The sequence below is a fragment of the Ascaphus truei genome, unplaced genomic scaffold (genome assembly GCF_040206685.1).
Source record: "Ascaphus truei isolate aAscTru1 unplaced genomic scaffold, aAscTru1.hap1 HAP1_SCAFFOLD_1972, whole genome shotgun sequence".
Lineage (NCBI taxonomy): Eukaryota > Metazoa > Chordata > Amphibia > Anura > Ascaphidae > Ascaphus > Ascaphus truei.
Genome location: NW_027454878.1, coordinates 31575 through 39914, shown reverse-complemented (window position 1 = coordinate 39914; position 8340 = coordinate 31575). Strand labels below are relative to the sequence as shown.

General features: G+C 38.5%; 1 long non-coding RNA gene across 1 annotated transcript; it reads left to right on the top strand.

Annotated features, from left to right (window-relative positions):
- The first annotated feature begins 4747 nt into the window (after positions 1–4747).
- Positions 4748–8067, top strand: LOC142477128 (uncharacterized). The gene is made up of 3 exons (XR_012792184.1): positions 4748–4896; positions 7534–7710; positions 7798–8067. It is a non-coding gene; the product is annotated as an uncharacterized LOC142477128 (long non-coding RNA).
- The last annotated feature ends 273 nt before the right edge of the window (positions 8068–8340 follow it).

The following is an 8340-nucleotide window of genomic DNA, read 5'->3' as shown; positions in this document are numbered from 1 at the left end:
CCTGACATCATCACATACCTATTTAAAGGATGCCCATTACCTGCTCATTCACAGCTACTCATTTCAAAATGTTGCGATTGTTTAGGAGACGGAGGAACATTCTTTTGCATGACATGCTTGCTGATCAAGAGAATGACATAGGGCAAGGGAGGGACAGAGCCAGGGACAGTGACAGGGACAGGCACGCGGATACGACAGGGACAGGGAGAGGGACAGGCCGAGGGAGAGGTAGAGGGACAGGAGATCAGAGGAGAAGACAGAGGAGACAAGTTGTGCCTCGTCCGCGTGTGTACAGGGAGAGAACCCTGTTAGATGGGATGAGTGAGGAGGAGATAGTAAGTCGCTATCGTTTGAGTTCAGCAGCAATCTTATCTCTTTATGAGGAGATAAGGGGAGATTTAGATTTTTTGACAGCCAGAGGTCGTGCAGTCCCTGGGCTTGTTAAAATGCTGTGCTCATTACATTATCTTGCTTCCGCGTCATTCCAGACAACTGTGGGCATAGTGGGCGGGGTCTCGCAATCTACATTCTCGCGGACCTTTACCCAGTTTCTCTATGCACTCAATAGACGCGCTAGGAATTATATTCTTTTTCCTACAGAGGCGACAGAGTGGCTGGAAGTCAGGCATGGCTTTTATAATATAGCAGGGATATCATGTGTGCTGGGTGCAATCAATTGCACACATGTTGCTTTGATTGCACCTTGTCAGAGTGAGCATGTTTACCGTAATCGTAAGCACTACCATTCACTGAATGTACAGGTGGTATGTGATGCCACGATGAGGATAATGCATGTGGTACCCAAATTCCCTGGTTCCAGTCACGATTCCTCTATCCTGAGGAACTCTTCAGTCTTCCATGCGTTCGAAGAGGGACATTTTGAACATGGTTGGCTGCTGGGTGAGTACAGATTTGGATGTTGTAACACAAAACACATTTTTCTTTAGGAATGTTTTCATTGTAGAATCTTATCACTAATGTAAGCTTAAGTGTGCTCCATTGATTATAGGTGACTCAGGATACGGAATTAGGCCATGGCTCTTGACTCCGGTGCTAAACCCTCAAACTGAAGCAGAGGAGAGGTACAATGCAGCCCATATATCTACAAGATCTGTTATAGAGAGGACATTTGGCCTACTCAAGACCAGATTTAGGTGTCTCGACAGAACTGGTGGGGCTCTTCTATACAAGCCTCAAAAAGTGTCTGATATTATCCTTGCCTGTTGCATTTTGCACAATGTTGCACTCAGACACAATGTACAATCAGACATAGCTGAGCCTTTGGTAGACGAGCATCCCACCCATGTAGCTGCTGAAAATGAACAAACAGCCAGTGGTGGCCAGACACGCCAGAATCTCATAAATTCGTTTTTTTCTTGTAAGTAAAAACATATATGTTCCTAGTACTACTTTTATAGATTAATTATGTTATATTAACAATAATGTTTCTTTATATAACCTTCTGTTAGGACACAGATGAATATGGGTTGCACACCTTTCTTTTCTCTGCTGTGTGCACAAAGGGATGTGGCACCGGTATGTTATTGTTGCACAGGTTATATAATCCCTCTTCCATTGTAAATTAGTTGTGTGTATGTGAATACAACTGGTGTAACAAAGCAGTAATATTTTAGCATTGTGTTGTTCCTTATGCAAACACAATACACATAGTATGGCCATAGTCATTCATTCTTGCAGTATGGTTACATACAATGTTATTGTTGCAGTGTAACATGTACATCCATATGATGTGTACACCAGGCTGGTTTACATTTTGAATGTGATAAAATATACATGGTGTTGCACATTTAACACCAAATACACACTTTGCTGTGTTGCTTACGGTACTGAAGATGGCATGTCAATGTTTGCAATTTATATATTGTTCCATTGCATTATAGGTATATCTCCAGTATGACTGATCATGGTATGTATATTTGCTGACATCTGTCATAAGATGTGTGTACCTCAATATTCGTATAATTATTTAAAGTAAAAATCCAACATATTGGTAAACGAAAAATGTTACATACATGTACTTTCTGTATCATGTACACTGGCGACACACTTTATTCGAGCTCGGCTAGTCCCACGAATTCGGGTATACCCGGGTGTATTGAGGTTTGTGACTGTTTTCTGCCCGAGTGCATTGGGTTATTTTCCAGGCAGGGATTGAAGCATTTTATTCCCGCTGGCTGCAATACTGCACAGTATATATATATATACTGAATTACAATTCATGAATTTATGCCATCTGGTAGACACGCGAAGCATTGCAGCCTATTAAATCCTAATCATTATCATTTAACAGATCAGCCGCCCATCAGCCAGGCATGAACCCAGGCTGGGAAGGCAAACGCAACGGGGCTTGTCAGAGGTGAGGAGCGGCGCATTCCAGGTATCTGCCAGGTACATACTGGGTATTTGCTCGAATAAAGTGTGTCGGTGCAGTACATGCATTTAGCTACTAATGAGGTTTAATGTGCATTGTATTATAAAATGATTACTCCCATTTCATCACATTTAATGTATGTTCCCTTATAATTTCCATTAATGTAATATAGAGGTGTTTGGAGAGAAGGGTATAACTGTAGATATTTTTTTACTTACGGGAGCTCATTAATCACGGATGCAATTGACTGATCATAACACTCCATGCATGAATGCCTGTAATCACAGCAATGCGTTGTACATCTTATATTTAGCAATGTAGGTGATTATTAATGCTATAAATTATTTGTCAACATTAATTAAACATTGTCACATGTGTATGTATAAGTCACACATGTGTGTTGATGTGACCTACATGTATAACACCGACAAATGATAACAGCAGGTTTATTATGGTAGCTTATATCATCATATTGACTGTACTATTTATGTTTAGAACGTTTAATAAACACAGTAAACTATACTTAGTTTGGTACATGAAATATACACATAAACGTACTTCATTACATGATGTTGATGTAATATTCATAACATCATGCATTGTAGGGGACCACAACATCTTGCCAATAACATTATTTGCTACAGTCCCAAACCATTTAATCAACATACCCATGTAACAAGAGATTTTTAACAATAAATGGCTAGTTGGTTGTAAGTGTCCTTTACATTGGGAGAAGGAGTGGCTCAGTGAGTAAAGACACAGACTGGCACAGAGAGTTTGAAGCAGGGGAGCCTGGTTCAATTCCCGGTGTCGGCTCCTTGTGACCTTGGCCAAGTCAATTTATCTCCCTGTGCCTCAGGCGCCAAAAAATAGATTGTAAGCTCCACGGGGCAGGGACCTCAGCCTGCAAAATGTCTCTGTAAAGCGCTGCGTACAACTAGTAGCGCTATACAAGAACATGCTATTATTATTATTATTATTATTACATAGTTTCGACAGTCCATTAGAATACACAAATGTGTTAGCAGAGTGGGAATGGTTGTTATATATAAAACACACCATGCCATAAAATGTTAGTAATAATTAAAGAACACTCAAGAAAATTTCTAGCTGCACTGTTTTGCAACATCATTATGTTAATTAAGTGCTTATGCAATATAGGCATAAGGGTATCACATTTTTAATTGTTTGTTAATAAGCGCTGCAAGCAATATAAAATTAGTTCCATATGTAGTATAGTAGTCGGTGGCTCCTCCTCACAATCATCTCATATAAAGTTAGACTCTTCTGAAATCATACATTGATCCGATTGTATCTTCCCCGACATCTCTGAAATACAGCAAACACATGATGGTCAAAGATGGCACCTTACTATATATGTATCCGTGACAACGCGTTACACATCTCTATATGATTGTTTAGATACACACGTCAGTCACTTATATGTTAGAAGTACAAGTATACATCATTATGTATTCGTTTGTTAAATTAGTAGCATGCATAACTATGTATATGAACTTAACGTTGGCTGTATACTTAAAAATGTGCGCGCACATCTTACTGTGCGCACGCACTTCACGCTTGGGTCGACTAAGTGTTAGCGCATGCGCAAAACAATGCGTACGTTGTGCGTTCAATACATGTTGTAAATACCATTAACCATAAAATATTTCTTTCAAATACAATGAAGGCGAAACTACATTCGTTCTAAACGAGTACATCTGTATTCTTTTTAAACAGACGTGTGTGGACAGAAAGCACGGCCGTTAACACAATGCGCAAATGCAATACGTGTGACGTCATGTTAAGCCAGCGTGAAGCGCACGCAAACACTCCTCCCACTCAATTAACATTCGGCTAACGCCCAGTGCACGCCCACAAACACAGACGCGCACGCATGACACAGTGCAGTTACCGTAACTATAACAAAACAACACAGCCAATAGGCTTTGACGCGTGCACGTTGCTTGGGGGCGGGACTTACATCCGTAATCCTTTTTAAGGACGCCTTGGCACATGACAAGGGTCCCACGTCATACGTGGTCGACCCGTTTTTTTTTAGATGTTGCATGATAAAAAAACAGGTGTGTGTTACAGTTATGGTAACATGTTGCTAATATGTTTAAAGGGATAGGAAAGTACATATATTTATTCCGTGAGCAATGTGTACTAATCTTTCTGGTTCTACTATATTGTAATAGGAAACAATGTGTTTGTGATCGCTACATGTTATGCAGTCTGCAATGTTACGCTGTATCCACGCATTTAAAGTAAAAATGGTGGTTAGAAAAAAAAAACTTTTAACGCTGAGTCAACGCATAACGATTGTTATATTTACCATTCTTGTAGAAGTAACACTTCGTCTGCCTGCAACTGGTCGCTCCAGAAAACCAATGCATTTGCATCCATGGTTGACCCAAACGCTGAATCCTGTATGACACACATCTCCTCCATGAAGCGCTCATAGGAATCGCCACTGCCTTCTTCAAACAATTGGTCCGGAGGTACGTTCATTTCTTCGGGTGCCCATTCGAATGCGTTTGCAGCAGAAAGGCTTGGTAAAAAATCATAGTAGTTATGTTCTTGTAGAATGTGTGTTTCAGGAATGGAGGGTGCAGATATTGCAGCAGGTATCGATTCACACGGAACAGTAGTAGCGGATCCATTGCTATTATTATTAGGAATAAATATGCTATTTAGCACAATATATGTGCCGTGTTCCACGGTGATTTTATTTTCCTTAGCAATCTTCCAAAAACCATACCTTTCTTGTAGGTTATCCTGCACACGTTCAAAACATTAATTAGTTGATAAAGTGAATCTTAAGAGGATTTAAAATTTCGCGCCCGCCCAGGTTCTTGGTAATAAGGATACTTTGTTCTAATCAAATCATAGATTTGCCCCACGTTGGCTTTGTGTTCCGCAGTTGAGACGATCGCCTCCGCTATCATCATTTTATAGCCTTTGTGTGGATGGCTGTTTTGAATTATATCCTCAGCCATTGCAGCTTCACAGAAATTTTGAGTGTACTTCAATGTTCTCTGCTCAGAATGCTGAAACTATTAGAATGTTATCTATTTAGTGTCTTTCCATTCAAGGTCACAAAATGTTTCTTCTTTTACTCCTTTTTCAAACACCAATTGGAGTTGTCGAAATAATTGGTTCACATTTGTGGTTTCTGATAGCCATTTCACTGTGAAAGCCACATTAAGCTACTTTTATCTACTTTCTCAAAACAAGTGTAGAATTTTAATTAAAAAACAATGTGGGTTGAGGAAAGAAACATTGTCCGCTTTATGAAAATAGTGCTTACACAGCCATATAATGAAATACACACACACACCTGCAAATGGTTTTCTCTTTTTTTTCCCCATACATTTCAGTGTCTATTTTTCAGTCTGGTTAACTCCCTGTCTGCATCAGAGTTTAAGTACGTGTGTATATGTAGATATATATATATCTCTCTCATAAATATATATATATATATATATATATATATATATATATATATATATATATATATAACAATATAACAATATATATATATATATATATATATATATATATATATATATATATATATATATATATATATATGACAATATACATATGTATATGTCTGTAAAACCAAACTTTTAATGTGTGTGTATATTATAATATTTAAGGGCTTATATGTAAAGAGGGATTTTTATATTGGTGTGATTTATTTAAAGGTTTAAATAATAGAGGCTTACAATGTTTTATGGCCTATTGCATTCACCTGTGTGGAAATGTGATTTACCATCAAACAAGGTTTTTTTTTTAGAATTTAGAAGGCCTGTAGTGTTACAACCAATAATATATCTATGTAATCCAGGTGTACACAGAACATATTGATGTCAGTAAGTAGGCCTTGTATGAAACCTATTTAAATGGGGATAAACATGAGTGAATTAAGTGATAAAAAATTGTTTTAGGCCCATACTGTTATAGGCTCACAGTTAGTATATTTCACAAACGTTAGGCCTGTATTATTAAAATACTGTGTTTTCACAAGGAAGCATGAAGTGTATGTTTTCTGAAAATACATCTATACCAGTTTAGATAGTACAAATCATATATATATGTGTGTGTGTACATATATCCATACATACTACATATATATTAGTAAACATTCACAGATATGTTCTTGAAACCAGAACTCATAAATGATTAAAGGACAACATTACAATGGTCAAGCAAGGTGAAGGTAAGTAATATTTTACACTTAATCCTGCTGTACACGGACAAGAAAGATGTTAGCAGTTAAGTAGATGTGTGTTTTTAATTGCATGTGAATAATATTAACATACAATGATTACATCAAGTAACACACCCAAATACAATGTTTTGCAGGTAAGTCAATGGCAGCTTCTCTAAACATAGCAACTGGGTCCTGGTGGACCATTACTGAGCAGATGATTAATACATAAATATTAATAACACCATTCATTAGGACTGTTAACATTTCCAAAACTTCACGTGTACAAGAACATACTTGAATGTTTGGAAACAACAGGTCTTCAGCATACATACAATATTAATTAGATAATCTGAAGTCAACAAAACAAGGCCAAAGACATATTTACTGATTTATAACATTTATTATTTTTTTTCCTTTTGAGAGCGAGTAACAGGCCTGCTTGTTGTCTCTTGGATTTTCCTTTTTCGTTTAGCTACAACTTTAGGCACAACAGAGCCAGTTTGAGTGGCCTGTGGCAGTTCACGGGCAGGGCTTGTGGGCAGTGACTGTTCACGGGCAGGGCTTTTGGCCAGTGACTGTTCACGGGCAGGGCTTGTGGCCAGTGACTGTTCACGGGCAGGGCTTGTGGCCAGTGACTGTTCACGGGCAGGGCTTGTGGCCAGTGACTGTTCACGGGCAGGGCTTGTGGCCAGTGACTGTTCACGGGCAGGGCTTGTGGCCAGTGACTGTTCACGGGCAGGGCTTGTGGCCAGTGACTGTTCACGGGCAGGGCTTGTGCCCACTGACACATGTGAGCAAGTTGGTACACAGTGCACAACTGATGGTTGGTTCGTTTCATGTTTGGGTTTTTTGGTTTGTGTCCAAAAACTGGTCAGTAGTAACTGCTTGTGCATTTTTGTTTTTGCCGCCTCCTTTGTAGGTGTCAGCTCCAGAATTTCTACAGATGGCAGCGGTAGGATGTTGTCAGGAACATGCACAGAACTTTCTGCTACTTTACCGGTAACATCCTGACCTGGGGAATGAACATCAGATGCATTTGGTGAAAAATTACCAGCATGTAAAGATCCTTCCTGTGATGTGTTAAAGTTGAAATTTGGTACTGTAGTCATTCTCAAGTAATTAGCTTGGGTTTGCTGAACAACTAATGCTTCTAATGACATGTTTATTTTTTGCAATTGTTTAGGCACTTCAATGAAGACTCTGTGGAGATGTGACAATTGTGATATCGTTTCTTCCTGCAGTGATATCATCCTTTCGTGCACTGTCATCAGATCTGAATGGCGACGATTTTCAGCTTCAACAATTTTTTCCTCAGAAGCTACTATTGCATCGTATGTGTTACTTGATGGACGATTTGCCTGTGTAACTCTTTCAATGGGAACCTCTTCATGGTCACTTGATTGCATTTCTGTGTCTATGGCGGCATCATCATCATCATGTGCTAAAAATAAATGTACACATTATGAAATGGCATGTTAATCTCTGCTGTTTTACTATGTAATTATACTGTGTGATAAGTAACACCTAACATGTTTCCATACGTTTTATAATGTCACATTAAAAACTACCTTGACTTACGAATAATGTTTGGACTCAGTATGAAATAAGAATGAATGAAAAGTTGCTCTAAACTCACAACTCCTACATGATACTTAACATCACAAACACAATACATGTTGTCTTAAAAAACTTCATTTTCACTGACACTAACTAATCCTATTTAAAG